Consider the following 23,291-nt stretch of genomic DNA (forward strand, 5'->3'; position numbering starts at 1 on the left):
ACTGCTGCATTGGGAAACCGAATCTGGCCCGCTGCCTAGTCAGCACTCTCCACGTTGGCTCCTAGAAGGAGAAACACTGGTCAAGGAGCACAACCATGGAGCAAAGACAAGTATTAAGAGGAATTTTCTTTTAAAGTGGACCCCTTAGCATGTACAGTACATGTACTGTATACCAAGTGTGTAATGTACTACTGGTATGGAAACTTAAGGGGAAAATTCATCGCCTTTTATTTAGATGTCCAGTCAGTGTTGATGGCAAATGTAGTCAATTGAAGCAATAAATTCCTCAGTGCATGCTATATTGACCTAGGGATCTTGAGTTCTCCTGGTCGTGGAGCCATGCCGGCAATGCCTAAATGTACCAGGTTGCATTGCGCACAACCCTCTGACACCCAACCCCCCAAATCCTTCCAAAACCTGCCTAGCTCATGGAGGTGGGCATTTCTTGCAGCTCTTTACAGTACAACAAGTTAAAAAAAAGAAAGCTTCACTCTTGGATTAGAAAAAATATTTAAATTGAATTGGACTAGTTTTATCCACAACAAACATGCATTCTTCTCGTTGTATGGTGCCTGGATGCAACAACTACAGAACGAAGAGAGAGGAGGGAGTAAGTGTAAGCTTACCACCGATTACCAACAGATGTTGACTGGTGCAAAGGATAGTTCTGAGCGATGAAAAACCCCAAATATGCACCGACATCAGTTCCGGGAAATCTTCGGGTATGCTTTTTGCATTTTGCAGCAGATGATTGTGGTAGGAGCAGATATTTCAACTGTGCAATACTCTGTTGTGTATTTCTCCTGCATTAATACTGCATTCATATTCTGCACATATTTTACATATTCCTCATTTACTGCATATGTTGTTGCTATATATTGCAGTATAATGCACATGTTTTTACATATTTCTTATTTTTCTATTTTTCTTATAATTTCACTTATGCTTATATATATTTTCTCTTCTAGAATGTGAGCAACTGTAACTTGACCCAATTTCCCCTTGGGGATCAATAAAGTATTTCTGATTCTGATTATGTTGATAGTTTTTCTTAGCCATGCAAAACCTGGAATAGTCACCGAGTTGAAATGGGTGTTCTTCGGAATGTCTTTTCAGGCGGTCATGCCAGGCTGTCGATAAATCTAGTTACCTTTGAACAAACATATCTTAGCCATGGAGAGAACACAGGCATTTACTGAAACTTTGTTTTTCAGAAATATAATAAAAATTTTGTACTATACATAAATTTTTTTTTTTACTAAATGTCTAGATTTAAAAAAGTGCATAACAGGTTCTGTTCAATTGTCTTGTTTCCATAACAGGGAGAAATAAGTTTTGAAAGGACTTACTCCTTCTCACTTAGAAAACCCATCCCAAAGGCAACAGCTTTCCCATTCTGCCACAAATGGTTTATTTTTAACCATATATCACCCTTCCCCAAAACCCTTACTTTGCCATATTTAGAAAGAAAATGCAATGCAAAATGTAATCCCTCTGAAGTAAAATGCCTTTGCATAAGCCAGTAGGTATGATTTTGCATGCATCTGACATAGGTATGCCTGCAGTCAACTTTGATGGTAACAACTTTATTCAAACCCATACGTTACATGAATTATTCAATTTTCAAATAAATATTTAGCATACTGCACACCATACTTGGACCAGACAAAGTCTAGATCGGTCCCAACAAGCTTCAGGTAAAAGTGTCCATTGTTAGCGGCATTGAGGTTTAGCAGCATCATTACACAAAGGCTTTCATATCACATGGTCAAAGCTCATCTGTTGCTTCGTCCACTTCAGCGTGCCCTCTGTACTCACCATTGGGGGAAGGATATTTGGCTCTGATGTGATGTACGACACAGGCAGGCAAGACGATGCAGTTCCCTTTGTCAAGTTTCTCTCCTTGTAGCACCCACTCCAAAAAAAAAAAGAAAAGCAGCCAGACAATATTGTCTGCAGAGAGCAAAAGACAGGAAAGAAGGATGTTAATCATCAGAAAGCTGCAAGTACTGATCCTATACTCTAACGTTAGTAGCTATCCCCAGAAAGTTGAATTAGTTTATTTGGACACGAAGTTTAGTGGGAGAAACGTTTTTTAATGTGACTTCATCAGTCTTAGCTGACTGCAGGTATCCATCACCGTGTCGACTTGTGACAGACTTTTTGGTCAAAATGCGATTTTTACCACAGACATACAAAATTTGAAGTGGTCAAATATTACCAGAAACACATAACTGCATGCTAGACCTTGCAGTGTGCCATAGTACATATTTTAATATGCTACATGATTTTAAAATGATAGTATTTCTAACATTAAAAAACAGTACTCTACCTTGTTATGACGAAAACTCACACGGGCTATCTTGGGGTTGGCATCGGCGACAGCATCCATCAAAAACTGCCCACGCTAAAATTTTGCAGCAGCTGAAATGCAGCAGAATGAGTCAGTTTCTGTTGGCATCGGAGGGCAATTTGAGCAAAGGCACCACCAGTCACTGTTTGCTTGCAGCAGCTGAGGTTCTGGATGGTCCCCGCTGGCCATATCCTCTTGCTCGGCTAATGCAACAGCAGCCTCGGCCCCTCTCTACTGCATTTCTTTGGTGGTATACTCTGGCTCGAATAAATACGTTTGAATATCCGAGTCAGCCAAAACACCCTAAATGTATCCTCATCCATAAGATCCTCTGCACTCATATTTTGGGATGCCGTTTTCACTGTTGGAAATGTAGTGTTGTGGCAATTATTGAATTCCACACTGACAGAAATGAGGAACAAGACAAAAACCTCTTACAGTATTGTCACACGATTTTAATATAAGTTTATGAACAGACGCATCCAAGCCCAGGTGTCTAAATGTGTGCCGATCAATACAGTACAGTCTCACTTATAGGACAGTTGTGTATTCTTTCCCTCCTTATCTCGTCTTCCAGCTCTCACCCACCAAGGCCATTTCTCCAATTTCTGTGTACACACTTGCTACACTCAGTGAGTCTCCCATACAGTCAAGAACAATTAACAATAGGCCCTTATTTGTGCACCTGGAGAAGACACTTTATAAGATTACCTTTGTTCTACTACACATGGACTTCAAGCATCCATCTAAGCAATGTAAGGTCATGGTGAAAGATTAAAAGTAAGCAAACATCAAATATGAATTGCCCTCACAGGTAGCTAGTTTGCAACACAAGCACAGAGAACAATGAATTTTTGTGTTTGAGTGGCATCTAGAGCACGTGCCCTGACCAAGGCAGAGGTAGAGACTAGAAATCCAAGCTGAACTTCCACGTAGTTCTTCCTTGTCTCCAACTATGTCACTGTCACATCAAATGACGGTGCTGGTGCCGGAAAAAGAACAGATCTTGCAGCTGCAGCCGAGACACAGAGAGCTTTGGCAACAACTGCAGGCGTTTTTCACACATTCATTCATTCATCTTCAGCTGCTTCTCCAAGGTCAGGTTGCGGTGGCAGCAAGCTAAGTAGGGCACTCCAGACGTCCCTCTCCCTAGCAACGCTCCCCCCAGCTCTGCCTGGGGGATCCCAAGCTGTTCCCAGGCCAGATTGGACATGTAGTCCCTCCAGCAAGTTCTGGGTCTACTCCGGGGTCTCCTCCCAGATGGCTGCGTCTGGTAAACCTCCAAAGGAAGGCACCCAGGAGGCATCCTAATCAGAGGCCCAAACCATTTCAACTGGCTCCTTTCGATGCAAAGGAGCAGTGGCTCTACTCCGAGCTCCTTCCAGATGTCTGAGCTCCTCACCCTATCTCTAAGGCTGAGCCCAGATACCCTATGGAGGAAACTCATTTCAGCCACTTGTATCCACCATCTACCCTTTCGGTCACTACTCAAAGCTCATGACCATAGGTGAGGGTTGGAATGAAGATTGACTGGTAAATTGAGAGCTTTGCCTTCCAGCCCAGCTCCCTCTTCACCACAACAGTCAGGTACAACGCCTGCATTACTGCTGATGCTGCACCAATCTGACTGTCAATCTCCCACTCCATCCTACCCTCACTCGTGAACAAGACCCAGTACTTGAACTCCTTCACTTGAGGCAACAACTCATCCCCAACCCAGAGGGAGCAATCCACCATTTTCCGGTAGAGAACCATGGTCTCAGATGTGGAGGTGCTGGCTCTCATCCCGGCCATTTCACACTCAGCTGCAAACCGCCCCAGTGTGCACTGGAGGTCGCGTTCTGGTGAAGCCAACAAAACCACATCATCTGCAAAGAGCAGAGATGCAATTCGGAGGTTCCCAAAACGGACACACTCCTCGCTATGGCTGCACCTTGAGATCCTGCCCATGAATATCACAAACAGAATTGGAGACAAGGGACAACCTTGGTGGAGTCCGACACCCACCGAAAATGTGTTTGACTTTGTGCTGAGAATGCGGACATAGCTCTCACTTTGATTATACAAGAACCAGATGGCTTGTAGCAACTGCCCCGGTGCCCCAAAGTCCCGCAGTACCCCCACAGAGTGCCCTGGGGTACACAGTTGTAAGCCTTCTCCAAGTCCACAAAACACATGTAGTCTGGCTGGTCAAACTCCCATGCCCTCCTCAGCACTTCTGCAAGGGTAAATAGTTGGTCCATTGTTCCACGGCCAGGACGGAGTCCGCATTGTTCCTTCGGATCCGAGGTTTGACAGTCGGTCAAAGCCTCCTTTCCAGCACCCTAGAGTAGACCTTTCCAGGGAGGCTGAACAATGTGATGCCCCGATAATTGGAGCACGCCTTCCAGTCCCCTTTTTTAAATATGGGAATCACCACCCCAGTCTGCCACTCCACAGGTACTGTCCCTGACCTCCCCGTGACACTGAAGAGGCGTGTCAGCCAAGACAGCTTAACAATGTCCAGAGCCTTCAGCATCTCTGGGCAAATCTCGTTCACACCCGGCGCTTTGCCACCGAGGAGCTTCTTAACTATCTCAGAGACCTCTGCCAGTGATATGGGTGGGGCTTCCCCTGAGCCTTCAGACTCTACATCCTCCACTGAGGATGTGTTAGCTGGGTTCAGGAGCTTCTCAAGGTGTTCTTTCCACCGCTCGACAACATCCTCAGTCTGGGTCAACAGTTCCTCTCCCCGGCTGAACACAGCCTGAGTCAAGCCCTGCTTCCCTTTCCTGAGTCGCCAGATGGTTTGCCAGAACTTCCTTGAGGCCAACTGAAAGTCCTCCTCCATAGGCTCACTGAACTCCTCCCACACCTGAGTTTTTGCTTCAGCCACCGCCGAAGCCTCAGCCCTTCTGGCCTCCTGGTACCTGTCTGCTGCTTCAGGAGACCCCTGGGCCAACCAAGCCCAAAAAGCCTCCTTCTTCAGTCTGACCATTTCCCTCACCGCTGTGTCCACCAGCGGGTTCTTAGGTTGCCACCTCGACATACTATATCCCCAATTCCGATAGATAGAGATAATGTTGAAATCGGCAAAGTGGTCATTTAAAGTGGAATTTCATTACAGGTTAATAGACACGAAAGAATCAAGTTGCTTTATTCGTGAGGCAGCTAACAGATTAGTGTTTATAAAATGACGTCTCAAGTTGTAGCTCTAGTACACAAGTGAGTAGTCAGCCCTCTGCAGGTGGGTAGCCTCTGATAACATGTTTACTGATGATTGATGGAGCCGAATAATCACTTCATAGCATATGCAGAAATGTCACTAGAGTAATTTGACAGACATAGCAATTATTCTTTATGGCTGTAGTATCTAAATGGAAAAATACATTTCATTAGATAAATTATTTATTGGAATGGGCTAGAAACTGTCAAAAGCAAGAACTGTGTGAGAACTCCATTCTGTGGGACAAAACACCTTAATGGCTTCAGTCATTAATCTTGTTGGAATGGTTTGCTCATAAGAAGCTGCTTTTATGCCTGAATGATGATGTTTACTCTGGCAGTTGCAGCAGTAAATACACTGGTGCTATGAAAATACGAGATAAAAGACCAACAAAAGTGAACGTTGTTTAAAAAAAGAAAAATCGAGTGTGCTTGTGTTTGTTGTATTGTGTGTGTTTGTGTCTGGTCCTCATGGGTGCATGTGTTGATAACGGTAATATTTTTCTCAAATAAAGCCATTACCATATTCTCAAGAGATAGTGTCTCAAATGCAGAGTGCATCCATCCTCAGTTTAAGATTAACGATAAGGATTTATTAAGATGGAAGCGCAAAACCAAGTAAGCGATTTCTAAGTTTAGTGTTTCATCAACACCCTTACAGTGTAGTCAGAGATGGGCACAAATACATCAAAAAGTATCTTGTTACAAATTATAAATACTTTCTCATCAACTGTATCAAAATAAAATACAAAATACCAATATGAGAAAATGTATTTAATGAAAATACAAGTTATTTGTAATTTTAAAATACAAAAATGCATTCTATACAAACACATCACATATTAGGCATTTAGTAGCCTCAATATGGATCTGACCTTAACCCCCCTACATTGAAAAGACGAGCTTTGCTAATTTCCCCACCTAATAGATTTGAAGTGGCCAATCAGGATTTCTTGAAGGTGGGAGGCTGCGAATTCAGGGGTGCATGCTGGGTGGTTTCTATCAGTCAAAGCGACCGCTGACTGACTGAGTGAACAGCCAATTGAAATGCAATTGAGGGAACTGAACAGTTAGGCCACAGTGATGTGCTACTTCTTCCAGAAGACAATAAGACTGGGCATTTAGCAGATGTGATAAATACAAGTGCAGAGGAATAAGTAAATTTCTTAGCTCTTCAACTTTACAAGCAACCAATTGAATGAGTGCAAAAGACACAACCATAACATTATAGCAGAGTATGATATAGTACAAAATAGTGGAAGAGAAAGAGAATCACCCCCCCATGCCAACAACAGCCTAAAAAAAGAGTATACTCCTTTGTGTACCCCCTAACACTGCAGTCCTTCCATTTCCGTTTTAGTTGTTTTTCAGCACAACTAATTTCTCCATCAGTTCAGCTGTTAATCGCCTTCTGTGAGGGTGGTAAGCCATGCCTGCAAAGGAGAAGAGATGCTCAACTGGTGCCGATGATGGCAAAGTGGTGTGGAATCTCACAAAGAGTAGCTTGATCTGGGGATATGATTCCAGTGAAGAAAGGTCCTCTCTGGGGACTTCCAGAAAGTGAAGGGTCTCCAACTCTGCTTTGCTGTGGCTGGACAACGTGTATCTGTGCAACTGGCTCTCAGTTCCTGTTGTTGGGATTGGAAACGGTAGAGGCAAACAGGGAAACAAAGTTGTTATGACTTTACATTAAAGTCAAAGATTTTTAATGTCACAAAAATATTTAAAAACGTGACATGTAACTAGCTACTCATTTACTTTTAATTGACGAATATTCATTTTTGATGATTAATTCATGAAATTGCAGTTTAACCTTAAGACACTGAAGTGAGAGTAGTTTACCTGTACCCTGGTCAGAGAAGATGAGGAAATTGTCTTGATTCTGTTCAGCAGTGTTTGATGAGGTAGTCTCACTTTCTGACAGAAGGCCAAGCTCTTCAACTGAGTGAAGAAACAGGTGATGTATTCTCTTCTCTGCAGCTAGTTTGGGAGGCAACCACCTCATCTTGAAAAACAGGTGGGTTTCTGTAGCCAGGATGGCTTCATTGACATAAGTCTTCAGCTCTAAGAAGATACTGAACCTTTTCTCAAAGCCAGCTATGGTGGCTTGCAAGATATGTGAGCAGTACTGCAGGTTTGAAGCTTGCAGGTCATGTAGTTTAGCCTGAACAACAAAGAAAGTTAGGTATGAGCTCACCATAGAAGCACAAGGTCGAACCTTGAAGGCGGTCATTTGCAGTGGCAATGGGCTTAAGGTTTCTGCAGTATTCTTCAAGCGAATCAAGCTCTATCTCTTTGAACGGTGAGAGATGCAAGACAGGCATGAGCTCAGGAAGGTTCTCTCGAAGAAATGTCAGCTGACTCAAACAGTCATAAAGACAAGTCCACCTACAAACACTGGTTCAGTTGCCGGTTGGTCAAGTAATTGAGTATTTTCGCATGTTTTGGTCTGCCAGAAGCATTCCATAGGGCTGAACACTTTGCCATGGATGAATGATTCAGCCTGGAGAGAGCTGAATTGTCTTTTATTGTCCTTTTGGCATCAGTGGTTGAAACCAAACTCAGTGTGTGAGTGGAACACCTGATGTGAGGTGGTAGAATGATATCACACTATGTCACTTCTCCCTCTGGCTCTATTATTACAAATGAAAGCTCCTGTTCCAGCTCATCTGTCTCATCCTGTTCCTGTGAAACGACTGTGATATTGAACTCTTGAAATGCTTTTGAGAAGTTTGATGTTACAGTTGCCACAATGGTGTCAGTCATGAGTCCATATTCTGAATGGATTTCCTCCAGTAGTTCTGCAATGCAATTGTAGGTATGTGGACTGGGAAAATGTCTGCAAGCAAGAGCAGCCAATTCACATTCCAGCACGTCTGTTTGTATCCAGTGTACAGTGACTCCCATATAACTTTTTTTTGTTGTTTTTTTTTTTTAGTTGACCTGCAGTGGTTCAAACATGTATGCACTTAAATCTCTCCTTCACATTTGTTGTTTTATTATTAAAGTCTTCATCAATTCTACTCCCAAGTGTCCTCCTGGACATATTTTTAGCACATTACATTACATTACATTACAGTCATTTAGCTGATGCTTTTATCCAAAGCGACTTACAATAAGTGCATTTAACGTAGGAAATCATAACTACTAGTCATCAGAGGTCATAAGTGCATCTAAACAAGCATCTAAGAGCAAAACCAGTGCTAAAGTAAAAGTGCAAGAAAGAGTTTTTTTTTAATGAGTGAATACAGTAAGTGCTAAGAACAAGTAACAGGGTAGTAGTTTGTAAAGAGGTGAGTTTTCAACCTGCGCCGAAAGATGGGTAGCGACTCCGCTGTCCTGACATCAGTGGGGAGTTCATTCCACCACTATGGGGCCAGGACAGAAAAGAGCCGTGACCGGGTCGATCGGCAGCAAGGGCCTCTGAGCGACGGGGCAACCAGGCGTCCCGAGGCAGCAGAGCGAAGTGGTCGGGTGGGGGTATAGGGCTTGACAATGGCCTGGAGATAGGAAGGCGCTGTTCCTTTCACTGCCCTGTAGGCTAGCACCAGAGTCTTAAACTGGATGCGAGCAGCTACTGGGAGCCAGTGTGGGGACATGAGAAGGGGAGTTGTGTGGGAGAACTTAGGGCGGTTGAACACCAGACGAGCTGCAGCTTTCTTAACAAGCTCCAGAGGTCTGATGGCCGACACCGGGGCGCCAGCAAGGAGGAAGTTGCCGTAGCTCAGCCGGGAGATGACCAGAGCCTGGATGAGCACCTGTGCCATCTCGTCGGTGAGGAATGGGCGAATCCTCCTGATGTTATAGAGGAGAAATCTGCAGGAGCAAGCAACCGATATAACGTTTTCAGCAAACGACAGTTGGTCATCCAGGATCACACCCAGATTCCTCACAGTCCGATTTGGCGTTACCACGGTGTTGTCAATGGTGATGGCCAGGTCTCGGTGTGGGCAACCTTTCCCCGGGAGGAACATCAGCTCTGTCTTGTCCAGATTGAGCTTCAGGTGGTGTGTCACCATCCACTCTGAGATGTCAGTCAAGCACGCAGCAATGCGTGTCTCTACTTGTGTGTCAGAGGGAGGAAAGGACAAGATTAGCTGGGTGTCATTGGTAAGAGAAGTCATGCGAGCGAATAACAAAACCCAGGGATGTTGTGTACTGAGAGAAAAGGAGAGGACCCAGAACCGAACCCTGTGGAATGCCTGTAGTCAGTCTGCGAGGCTCTGACACAGATCCCCTCCATGTCACCTGGTAGGAGCGACCCGTCAGGTAGGTTGCAAACATTGAGAGTTCAGAGCCTGTGACACCCAGCCCCTCAAGGGTAGAAAGGAGGAACTGGTGGTTCACTGTGTCGAATGCAGCTGACAGGTCCAGGAGTATCAGGACAGAGGAGAGAGAGTTTGCTCTCGCAGAGTGCAGTGATTCTGTCACTGCAAGGAGGGCCGTCTCTGTCGAGTGACCCACCCTGAACCCAGACTGGTTGGGGTCCAGGAGGTTGTTCTGGTGGAGGTACAAAGAAAGTTGGTTAAAGACAGCACGTTCGAAAGTTTTGGATAGAAAGGATAGAAGGGAAACTGGTCTGTAGTTTTTGACATCAGAGGGGTTAAGTGATGGTTTCTTGAGAAGGGGGGGGGGTGACTGTAGCAGTCTTGAAGGCAGATGGAAAGCATCCTGCCTGGAGGGAGGTGTTGATGAGGTGGGTTAGATAGGGAAGGAGTTCAGGTGCTATAGACTGAAGAAGAGGGGAGGGGACCGGGTCAAGGGAGCATGTGGTGGGGCGACTGGATGTGATAAGGTTTAGAACCTCGTCGGGGGAGAGGGGAGTGAGGTGGGATAGGGTGGGACATGGAGAGGTGAAGGAGGGTGCAGAGGGTGGGATAGTGCAAGCAGCACTAACCGGGTGGTGAGAAAAGGAAGATCTGATTTCATTTACCTTCTTGTCAAAGAAGTTAGCGAAGTCATCAGGGAGAAGGTAGGAAGTAGGAGGAGGAGGTGGGGGTTGAAGAAGTCTAGAGAAGGTTTCAAAGAGTTTCTTAGGATTAGAGGCAGAGGATAGGATTTTAGAGCGATAGAAGGCAGCCTTAGCAGCAGAAAGGGAGGAGGAGAAAGTGGAAAGAAGAGACTGGAAGTTGAGAAGGTCCTCTGGGAGTTTGCCTTTTCTCCATTTGCGCTCTGCCACTCTCAGGCTCCGTCTGTCAGTAGGTACTGAGTTGGTCAGCCAAGGGGCAGGTGGAGGTGGGCGTGCATGCCTGGAGGTGAGGGGACAGAGATTGTCCAGAGAAGAGGAGAGGGTAGAGAGAAGAAGATCAGTAGCAGTGTCAGGGGGTAGGAGAGAGAAATATTCAGGTGTAGGGAGGATAGAGGCAACAGAGGAAGAAAGATCAGTGGTGGAGAGCGGAGGTGTCTACGGGTGGAAACCATGTGGGTAGGGGAAGGGGATGAGGGGGGTGAAGAGAGGGAGAGAGAGTAGGACATGAAATAGTGGTCAGAGAGCTGGAGGGGAGTAACAGAGATTGGAAATAGGACAGTGTCTAGTAAAGACAAGGTCCATGTGGTTATATACCTATTGTCAGGGTGGCGCTCTAGCTGGTGGTACCCTGCTGTCAGATCCAGCTTAGAAAACACAGCGGCTCCATTCAGTTCATGAATAACATCATCCATGGTGGGTGTGATGTGACGTTCACGTTCCATGGCAGTGTTTGCTTGACGCATGTCCACGCAGATTCTCACTTTGTCTTGGTCTTTTGGTTTCGGGGGTGCAACGATGGGAGAGACCCATGGTGTGGGACCTGACACTTCTCAGTTATGTCATCCACTACCGATGATGTTTGCTGTGGCGCCCGAGCCCATGAAGACTGGCACACTGAGGTTTTTTTATCATAATGTCGGTCTGTGGTAGTTTGGCAGTCTCTGTGTTTACTACGAGCACATAGTCATCATCGCTGCTAGATGAATCTGGCTTGATACTTTCACTGGGTGTAGTGCTGGTCACATGGTGTACTCTCTGACATGTGTTTTCTTGTTTACTGTTGTCTTTATATTGTTTTGTGTCCTTACCTCTGAGTTTTGAGCAACACTGTCTTGCATAGTGGTTTTGTTTACCATATGCTCTGCATAGCTTGCCTTCAGCTGGGCAGTCCTCTTCATGTGGGTATTTGCCTCCACAATTCCTACACTGGTTGTTTGGTTTACCTCTCACTGGGCGTACATTTTCAGCTGATGGCTTGTTTTGAGCCTTCTGATGCACCGCATTCACTGCAGCAGCTGTACCCTGTTCTATGCCTGCAGCCTGCATTTCAGACAGTTCTAGAGTTCTCCCGTGGTCTATAAGTCGCCTTCCTGCGAATCCTGGATGATGTGCACCTCTGTATTAGTTGTGCTTTAATTTCAGAATCTATGTTTGTAAACTCAGTTCTTTGCTAGCATGCGTGTAGCCTACTATGGTAGCCATCAAAATGTTCTCCTGGTTGCTGCACTGCTTTCCTGAATATGTAGACTTGATACTGGACATTCTTTTTGGGGTGGAAAAATATCCTGTAAGCTTCTGTTTCATATCTGCATACTTGTCTGCCATAGTATTATAGATATCATGCACTCGTTGTCCTGCTAAGTGTATCAGCAGTGCTGTCAGTCTAGCATCTCCAGTAATGTTCATAGCTATGGCATAATTTTCAAACCTTTGTACCCATTTTGTCCACCGCGGTCCAATAGAAGAGGGATAGCTTTCAGTATCAAAGGGAAGGCCAGCGAGGTTGCCTGCGAGCGACATGGTAACGCTACTTTGGGAATAGCTTGCGTCCCCGCTAGCTTAGCTTAGCAACGCACTCGGCGATTTCCTTTTTTTTTTCCTCGACAGAAATTTCCTCCGTCGCACAGGTTTGATCCTCGTCGCCAGTGTGATGTTTTGTGCTTCTCATAACATCAATAAATGGTCAGACAACGACTGGAGTGAATGATGATTTTAGTGAAGTCTCACAGGATATATTTATTTACACATGGCCGGTGGCTTCCTGACTGAACATAAGTGCCTGACTACCTAGCGAGCTATGTCCTCCTATCAGCAGGGAGCGTACTTAGACTACAATACAGTCACAAAGTCTATCGCTTGTAATGATCTGCTTGTGGACATTACAGTGCATAGCGGACACTCAGCCTCTATCTTTCCGTTTGGGATCTGCTTCACTATTTGGAAGTATTTTCGTCCAGCATTGCACATTTGAGCATTGATGTAGCTTCTTCTGCAGATGTGGAGGATGATGGGGCAGCCTGGCCAGGCTCTGATAGTTCATTGCCACTCATCCCCAGAGATGACTGACTTCTACTTGAAGAAAAATGTATAAAGATACCATTAAATTGATGAGGTCTACCAGTTGCAACTTAAAACCAACAGCATTCAAAAAACACTCGCAATTGACATAATAGACGGTAAAACTAAGTCATTTATGTGTTACTTAAGCAGTATCGAGGGATGGAGTCAATTCACTTTGAATTGTATTAACTCTCCATAATCCATCTTGTAAAATGTTTTGTACAAAAACATAAACAACATTTAGCTTTAGGGTAAAGCTCAGAATGAAAGACTTGCTTTCTTAAACTCTATGATGAGTTTTTTTTTTTACCTGAATATTAACCTGACCATCCCCTGGCATAGCAAACACTGTAAAATGTTATCATTATCATCAAGAGGACTAGGCGAATGGCCACTATAAAATGTCTAAATTTAGCTGTGCTAGAAATTAATTTTGTCCTGAGTTACAGACGTTGCTTACAATTAATCTCGCTAATGAAGCTTCCCATATGATGACTAACCACAAGATGCCACTCTTCCAGGCTGCCTGAGCATGTCTGTGACGTTAGCTGGTATGCCAACGTTACTAGCTAGTAAGTATATTTGCCAGTTCTAGAACACATATGTTTACTAATTGCTCTTTTCTTCTGTTGTATTTTAGAGTCATTCAGAAAGCTTGCCTTAGCATGCAATATCTGATCGTATTTTGATTACATACCTTTATCTTAGGGGGAAATTTGCACCAAACACCAAAGCAGCTTCTTTTCTCAAGCTACTGGTCATAAGGAACACAAATTAAACACGGTAGTTCACAATGAGTGAGTTGCTGGACCCGACAGAGCATGTCACATGATTCACTTGTATTTAGCCAAAGATTAGACTAATTGTTGTACAGATTTTTTTCTACAGTTTAAACCTGGGGATAAAAATGTGTCATATTTGAGAATAAAATTATATATTAAATAATTATTTTATGTATTCCAAATACACAAATACAAGCTCTTAAAGTATTTGCTGCAAATTACATCTTATTTGTTTCTGTCCAGCAAAATGCAAATTACAAAATACTCAAACGTAATTAAATATGTATTTTAAATACATTTAATTGAAATACCAGCGACGGTTCCGCTACACTGTTAATGAAAATGTGTTGATAAAGTATTTAGACATAAGTATTATGCTGAGATTGGCTCTAGAAGCCAAATGCTTAACCGGGTTTAGTGTTCCAAATCAAATACTTACTTCTTTTTAAAAGCAGATTTGTGTTAAACATTTCGTCATTTGTCTATTATCCTTTCATTTCCTGAGAATCATCATGTAAAAGTACTGTTGTTGGTCCTACAGATAATTGCACATGCTCTAAATCTTTCTGCTCAGTATTACAGTTTTAATCCTGCTGCAGTTGTTTACCTGTATCACAGACTTTTGAGTCTTGTCCCTTGTCAGTGCCGTAGTTCAGTTCTACTGCCTGCGATTATGATAGAGCCTGTTGAAATTCAACTGGTCAGGTAATTCTGTTAGTATTGATCCTGATGATGTGAAGAGCTGAGCGTGAACATAGCCATGAATAATGACTAATTGATCATGCGTCACAGGTTGCTGTGAGCCATCACTCTCTTTTAAGCACAGGCTTGTTTATTTGTAAATGCCTACAGCTACTCTTATGGGTGGCATGGCGTCTCCTTTGAATATGCATGGAAAACAAGACAAAAGAATATCAAATCTCTATTCATTTCTCAAGAGTGGTTGCTGGTTCCATCTCGTTCTCATTTTATACTTTTCCCTGCGTTGTCCCATATACTCCTTCTCATACAAGTGTAAGTGCTAAGCTCTGTGGACACAGGTGTCTGTCTTTTTATGCATAACAAAATGCATCACCTGTTCATCATGACATTCACAACAACTTTTTTTTGTTTCCCTTTGTTTTTTTATGCCAGCTGCTGGACACAAGGAAACCTGCTTGTACCCCTTCCACACTGGCCAAAACAACCTGCTAACAGCCACCTTTGGTGGTCAATGTTATATTGACCAAAGGCGGATGTTAGCGGGTTTTTTGGCCAGTGTGAAAGGGCTATTGCTCTCCTGTCGATTTGACAGCAGCCTATGTAAGAGCAGAGTGAACGGGGAAGTGAAAAGGTCTGTCTAGGTCAGTATAATCATTCTTCCAGTTCTGATGCAATTTTTTAACATCCTCTGCCCACCTCACGTATGTGCTCTGTCTCTCTGGAAACACCAAGAACGGTGATCGATAGAAAAGTGCAGGCGGAGGAGTAATGTCAACACTTGTTGCCCGAGCTGAGGTCTCCATCGGTGGCACAGTTAACACGTGTCCTCCATCCATCCCAGGCAGTCTCATGTCATCATGCGACATCCAAACAAATGTCACAGGTCTCAGCTCGCCTTGTGTTTCTTTTGTTTGGACTGTTACAGAGTTAAGCCAAGTACAAGATAGACACTGAAGAAGGGCTGAATACAAGAGTAAAACCCCCATGACATTTTAAAAAATACTTGATTTCCTCTCGGCCCATGTCAGCCTGTTGTGACTCATCCAGGCCTTAAGACCCATGTAATGTGTTTGCTTCGATATCAGCATTGTTAACAATGTGTCAGGTTGATAGACTGGAGTTGGAACAAACAAATCTGGTCTCATTTGATATGTAGGATGGAAAAAGAATTCATGAGACATTTAAAGGAGTCAACAATGCTGATGTTCAGCCATTTCCCATTAATACATACACTACCGTTCAAAAGTTTGGGATCACATTGAAATGTCCATATTTTTGAAGGAAAAGCACTGTACTGTTCAATGAAGATAACTTTAAACTAGTCTTAACTTTAAAGAAATACACTCTATACATTGCTAATGTGGTAAATGACTATTCTAGCTGCAAATGTCTGGTTTTTGGTGCAATATCTACATAGGTGTATAGAGGCCCATTTCAAGCAACTATCACTCCAGTGTTCTAATGGTACAATGTGTTTGCTCATTGGCTCAGAAGGCTAATTGATGATTAGAAAACCCTTGTGCAATCATGTTCACACATCTGAAAACAGTTTAGCTCGTTACAGAAGCTACAAAACTGACCTTCCTTTGAGCAGATTGAGTTTCTGGAGCATCACATTTGTGGGGTCAATTAAACGCTCAAAATGGCCAGAAAAAGAGAACTTTCATCTGAAACTCGACAGTCTATTCTTGTTCTTAGAAATGAAGGCTATTCCATGCGAGAAATTGCTAAGAAATTGAAGATTTCCTACACCGGTGTGTACTACTCCCTTCAGAGGACAGCACAAACAGGCTCTAACCAGAGTAGAAAAAGAAGTGGGAGGCCGCGTTGCACAACTGAGCAAGAAGATAAGTACATTAGAGTCTCTAGTTTGAGAAACAGACGCCTCACAGGTCCCCAACTGGCATCTTCATTAAATAGTACCCGCAAAACACCAGTGTCAACATCTACAGTGAAGAGGCGGCTGCGGGATTCTGGGCTTCAGGGCAGAGTGGCAAAGAAAAAGCCATATCTGAGACTGACCAATAAAAGAAAAAGATTAAGATGGGCAAAAGAACACAGACATTGGACAGAGGAAGACTGGAAAAAAGTGTTGTGGACGGATGAATCCAAGTTTGAGGTGTTTGGATCACAAGAAGAACGTTTGTGAGACGCAGAACAAATGAAAAGATGCTGGAAGAATGCCTGACGCCATCTGTTAAGCATGGTGGAGGTAATGTGATGGTCTGGGGTTGCTTTGGTGCTGGTAAGGTGGGAGATTTGTACAGGGTAAAAGGGATTCTGAATAAGGAAGGCTATCACTCCATTTTGCAACGCCATGCCATACCCAGTGGACAGCGCTTGATTGGAGCCAATTTCATCCTACAACAGGACAATGACCCTAAACACACCTCCAAATTGTGCAAGAACTATTTAGAGCAGAAGCAGGCAGCTGGTATTCTATCGGTAATGGAGTGGCCAGCGCAGTCACCAGATCTGAACCCCATTGAGCTGTTGTGGGAGCAGCTTGACCGTATGGTATGCAAGAAGTGCCCATCCAACCAATCCAACTTGTGGGAGCTGCTTCTGGAAGCGTGGGGTGCAATTTCTCCAGATTACCTCAACAAATTAACAGCTAGAATGCCAAAGGTCTGCAATGCTGTAATTGCTGCAAATGGAGGATTCTTTGACGAAAGCAAAGTTTGATGTAAAAAAAATCTTATTTCAAATACAAATCATTATTTCTAACCTTGTCAATGTCTTGACTCTATTTTTTATTCATTTCACAACATATGGTGGTGAATAAGTGTGACTTTTCATGGAAAACACAAAATTGTTTGGGTGATCCCAAACTTTTGAACGGTAGTGTATACATTTCTTTTTAGTTTTATGGTTAAACTATTCTTTAAGAGTAGTTACCCTGAGTATAAGATGCATAGCATCGTTATCTTTAAAGTCGTCAGTGATGTTTACAAGGGTTACAGAAAATAAACTCTTTCATTTTTTATCATAGAGTCCACCGATCCTGGTGGAGGGATTATTAAACAAGGACTTAAAGCCCCAAACGTCACTCCTGCTGTTTCATCCCTCCACCCCTCCACCCCCACTTCTACGCTCTATCCTAAGACTGTGCTCATATCCATTACACGGCACCACTGCTGTGATAAATCTGTCTGTCAGCGAGACATCATAATCAAATTGTTCCAGAGGTCATTCAACATTGCAGAGGAGGGACTTCACTTTAGCTCTTGGAAGATCCGGCTCAAATACAATTTATGTGTCAGAGATGAATTGCGGAATGAAACATTTACAGAGAAAATGAACCATCTTGCCGACTGAAATAGCCTTGTTACAGCCGACTGTGTCACTCTATCTGCTAACTTCCATCATTGGAATTTAGCTGTAATTCCAGCTCCTTCCCTGCTTGTGCAGTGCATGAATAAGCCATTGTATTTATGTGCTGAGACAAGTCAGTTTAGTCTATCCACACAAGGCTTTCTTTGGACTTTCCCAAATTTGCTGTGCCATCACTGCCTTCACCCTTTCTGATGATGCTGATGCTGCCAGTATGGTGGCTGACTAACAACAACTATGGTATTATGATTAAGGCTAGCAAAGATGCTGTATTATATATTCATATTAACCAAAAGAGCAGTGGTCCTTGATAATTCCTCTTGTGTTGTCTACCTTATCGAATGCCTGACTTACATTTTCAGTAGACATGTCATATCACCCAAGATGCACAGAATACTCTCCATGCAATGCATTTCAATGTTATATAATAAGAGTTTTTCTCTATTCAGCCAGTCTGCTACTAAAACAATCCCAATGGTGGGCATTACTGTGTCTGCACAAGTCCTGGTCTTAAACGACCTGAAAAAAATGCTACTCATGATCGTGTTTCGCCCAGCTGCAGTCTGTATCAGCAGTACTCCTCTCCCATATTTCACTTTACATATTTTATTGTATATTTTATTATTCTATTTTTCTCCAAATGTAGCTCAGTGGGAGACAGTATGTATGGGTTATGTTAGTCTACCAATAATATGCTCAACATCTCACTTGAAATCATCAGAAAATTACATTATTGCATTTGAATTATGAACTACAAGGTCTGAAGTTCAATTAGCTTGATGTTTCCAGTAATCAAGTCTGTTTTCCATTGACTTAAATGGATTGGCCCCGATAGTGTGTTCAGCTGGTGCTCTCATCCAGTATTGCCTACCGTTTGTTGACTTACACTTCCAGGTTTTCATGTTTAAAACCCTGTCGCTAAAAGGGAAACACGCATTATTTAGGGATGGGTACCGAAACTCGGTATTAACCGGTGCTAAATTATTAAAGACCGTAGTATCGATAAGCTCTGACGTTAACGGGTCTGCTATCGGTATTGGAGAAATGAAGAAAATGCATTTTCATATTTATTTAGGCTACATAAACGTTATGTTGTGCCTTTTGTCTGACCAACTCCGTTACGATTAAGACGTGGCTATGATGCATTTTCGCTATTCCAATCCAGATCTCTCTCTCTCTCTCTCTCTCTCTCTCTCTCTCTCTCTCTCTCTCTCGGAGCCTGCCTTATGTGCGAGCCGAGGGGCGGGGCCAGCTCTCTGCATCGCTCTCTCAGACGCACGCACACACGCACGCACGCACACACACAGAGCCTGTGCTTAGTGACAATGGCGGAGAGAGAACTAAACGGTCAAACGTCTGGTTATACTTCACTAGAGTTGATGCTGACAATGCTCGTTGCCACAACTGCAACAAGTCTTGCATTGCAGGGCGGAAACACAAGCAATCTTTCGAAACATCTAGCGAAAGTGCATCAAATACAGACGAAGAAATGCAGTTATTGACTGACTAGCTCGTAGTTCATCTCTCGTTGGCCCATTCACCGCAGGTATGTTATGTATGCTAGCAGCCTAGAGCCCACACGGAGTTAACTAAATTATACAAACATGGTTTAGTGATTAAAATTAACACTTTGTCTGGGCATGAGAAAATAAAGCAATGTTAATAATGTTTTTAATTTGTTTCACTTTTTTCTCTTAAAAAATTTACAAAAAGAACCGATGAGAGTACCGTTAAAGTACTGGATTGATCAGTACTATCAGTAAGAGTAGTAGTACCGTTAAAATCTTAACGATACCCATCCCTAATTGCAATTGGCTTTGCACTGTCAGACTGAGTTTATGAAATACTGAGCACTCAAGAAAATATTGTGACGGATTCCACTTACACAGGCAGTGAATCCAAAATGGCAGCACACTACATCACCATCAAGTACCTCGTAAAAGCAGGGCCAACCTTTGCCCTTGAATGAGTGTCAGTATTTTTTCATGTTTAAAAGTTTTGGCATACACTACCGTTCAAAAGTTTGGGATCACCCAAACAATTTTGTGTTTTCCATGAAAGGTCACACTTATTCACCACCATATGTTGTGAAATGAATAGAAAATAGAGTCAAGACATTGACAAGGTTAGAAATAATGATTTGTATTTGAAATAAGATTTTTTTTACATCAAACTTTGCTTTCGTCAAAGAATCCTCCATTTGCAGCAATTACAGCATTGCAGACCTTTGGCATTCTAGCTGTTAATTTGTTGAGGTAATCTGGAGAAATTGCACCCCACGCTTCCAGAAGCAGCTCCCACAAGTTGGATTGGTTGGATGGGCACTTCTTTGAGCAGATTGAGTTTCTGGAGCATCACATTTGTGGGGTCAATTAAACGCTCAAAATGGCCAGAAAAAGAGAACTTTCATCTGAAACTCGACAGTCTATTCTTGTTCTTAGAAATGAAGGCTATTCCATGCGAGAAATTGCTAAGAAATTGAAGATTTCCTACACCGGTGTGTACTACTCCCTTCAGAGGACAGCACAAACAGGCTCTAACCAGAGTAGAAAAAGAAGTGGGAGGCCGCGTTGCACAACTGAGCAAGAAGATAAGTACATTAGAGTCTCTAGTTTGAGAAACAGACGCCTCACAGGTCCCCAACTGGCATCTTCATTAAATAGTACCTGTTAGAGCCTGTTTGTGCTGTCCTCTGAAGGGAGTAGTACACACCGGTGTAGGAAATCTTCAATTTCTTAGCAATTTCTCACATGGAATAGCCTTCATTTCTAAGAACAAGAATAGACTGTCGAGTTTCAGATGAAAGTTCTCTTTTTCTGGCCATTTTGAGCGTTTAATTGACCCCACAAATGTGATGCTCCAGAAACTCAATCTGCTCAAAGAAGTGCCCATCCAACCAATCCAACTTGTGGGAGCTGCTTCTGGAAGCGTGGGGTGCAATTTCTCCAGATTACCTCAACAAATTAACAGCTAGAATGCCAAAGGTCTGCAATGCTGTAATTGCTGCAAATGGAGGATTCTTTGACGAAAGCAAAGTTTGATGTAAAAAAAATCTTATTTCAAATACAAATCATTATTTCTAACCTTGTCAATGTCTTGACTCTATTTTCTATTCATTTCACAACATATGGTGGTGAATAAGTGTGACTTTTCATGGAAAACACGAAATTGTTTGGGTGATCCCAAACTTTTGAACGGTAGTGTACGTTGTACAATCCTTTGAGTAAGTAAGCCTTCTGATATGTGATGGAGTTAAGGGTCGCTATCTTCTTTCAGTCACAGAAGTTTTTTTGTTTTTTTTTGCAGAATCCTCCCATGGAGTGTTAGTGGTGTTTAGATTTGGAAACGGGGAGGCATGGAAGGCGTTTGACTGAATCGTATTTTTTAGGAGCCATTTTTGAGCTGAGCGATGTCTATGGGCGTACATCAGAGGGTTCGCTTATGTTCACTGTACATCTACAATGGACAATGATGATGATGTGAGCATCCTTTGGAAAGGCATGTAAGCTTTTATTCACTGCTCGACAGCCAAACACTACAAATTTACAAGATCTCAAAAGTTTTTAACTGGGCAGTCTGCCTCACAAATGATTTCTCCAAGTCAACCAGGTGTTTAAACCTCACACATTTTTTTTCATCCAAGTCCAACAATGCATATGCTGCTCAATCGATGCAAAGAACCGTTTAAAGTTGTGTTTGTTTTCATTCAAGCAGGGAGTGGATAATAGGTTATTGATTAGCGCCTGGTTTACCATCCATGATTTCTCTGATCATGTATGGTAGTCAGAAAAAATACAGTCAAACTGTGACTAGCCTATAGGTTTGCGTTCAAGACATATGGTGTTCAAGAGTATTAGGGCAGAAATTAGAACCATTGTTTCCTCTGTAATTATTTATGTCCTTGTCTAAAAGTGGTGGTTGTTGGTAACATTTGGTTTTAGTTTTTAGAAGGCTTTATAAATTCTTGGTAAATTGAATATCTGTGAGCGTAGAAATTATAACGTGTAGATAACCCACATGCAAATGAGCAGGAGTCCGCTTTATCTTCTGATGCGAGTCACACACACACACACACACACACACACACCATCATCATCATCATCATCATCATCGGGAGTCACTCGGGGTCGAGTATGTCCGTCCTCTCTCTGGGTCCTCAGGTGGGCGTAGAGGCCAATTCTGGAGCCACATAATGAGAGGATGCTTGCATGTGACAGCTTTTTACGTGGAGTGGCTGATGCGACTGCAGCCACCATATGGTCCTTGGCAGGGCGTGGCCAGAGTCCAATGGCATGAAGAACCAAGACGATTGGGGACCACCCGCTGTTGCAGCCTTCATCCGCCTTCCCTGCCGTTGTGACCTGGAGACATCCTCCGCCAGTTCTGCCGTTGAGGTCTTTGTTGCATCGCGCTTTGTCTGGAACCTCCCCCTTGACCTGTCCGCCTTGAGTGACCCTACCAGGAGCCAAGCTCTGGATGACATAGCTCTTGGGCTCATTAGTACACACAAGCTTCTCCACCACGACAAGGTGGCAATACACACACACACACACTTTCAAAGTAAAAGTACACACCCTCATGGCATCGTATCATGAGCCTCATGTGACAAGTAGCAGTTGAGCTGGGTTGTGTTGCGTGATAACCAGTTTGTCAAAAACACAGAAGTTATGTAATTTTAAGTGACAACCGTTATATGAAGTAACCGTTGACCTAAGAAAACACATGTGTTATTGTAGTGGGGCAGTATTTGACTAAAGCAGGCAGTATGCAACAACATTTGCAGCACTGGGAACTCTTAACATTAGCCTAACCAGACAAAAACTTGCAGGCCTTTTTATACGTGATTTTCACCCATTTTCTTCATTTCCTGTATGTGTTGGGGATCCCTAAATATCTACTGAACCCTCTTGATTGTTTGGCAAAACTTAAAAATATACAAAAGTACAAACTTCCTGTGAGGGCTTTTGTGCATGGGTTATGGCAAGAACATTTTTTCAACATCAAGGCCCATGTCATACTTGTTTTTGAAGCGAAATAAACATTTACAAATGAATAATTGATTTTATCTGTATTATTTGGGGAATGGGGTTGGAAAATAGGCATGTTTGGGGTTCTTCAAAGGGAGGCTGGCGTGCCTAATGCATAAGTAATGCTGTGCACTTTCAAGTGTAATGTCTCATGTTTGCCTCAGGTATTTTAGCCTTGTGTGTTTGTATCTCCCCCTTTATTCCTGAAAAAAAAAACCCCAAAAAACAAAAAAACATTTAGAATCAAAATGTAACAGGGACACGAAAGAAATGGATGTGTACATCAAAGGCCTTTGATGAGACGACACCGAGAATAAACAATAAAATGGAGGACACCGAGAATAAACAATAAAATGGAGGACACCGAGAATAAACAATGGAACGGAGCTAAGGCTCTCCTCTTCCTCATTATATTGTTATGGAATTTCCATTGCAGGTGTTTCTTTTCGTCTGATCATTAGCTAAAACAGAGAAATACATTTCAATTATTGCTCACGCTATATGTAGAGTTATTCCACTGCAGCGGCAACATTTGGTTAAGCAAAGCTTCCAGCCCCCTTCAGGGCTGAGAGCAGGTGAGC

Source organism: Lampris incognitus, chromosome 2 (assembly GCF_029633865.1).
Source record: "Lampris incognitus isolate fLamInc1 chromosome 2, fLamInc1.hap2, whole genome shotgun sequence".
NCBI classification, from domain to species: Eukaryota; Metazoa; Chordata; class Actinopteri; order Lampriformes; family Lampridae; genus Lampris; species Lampris incognitus.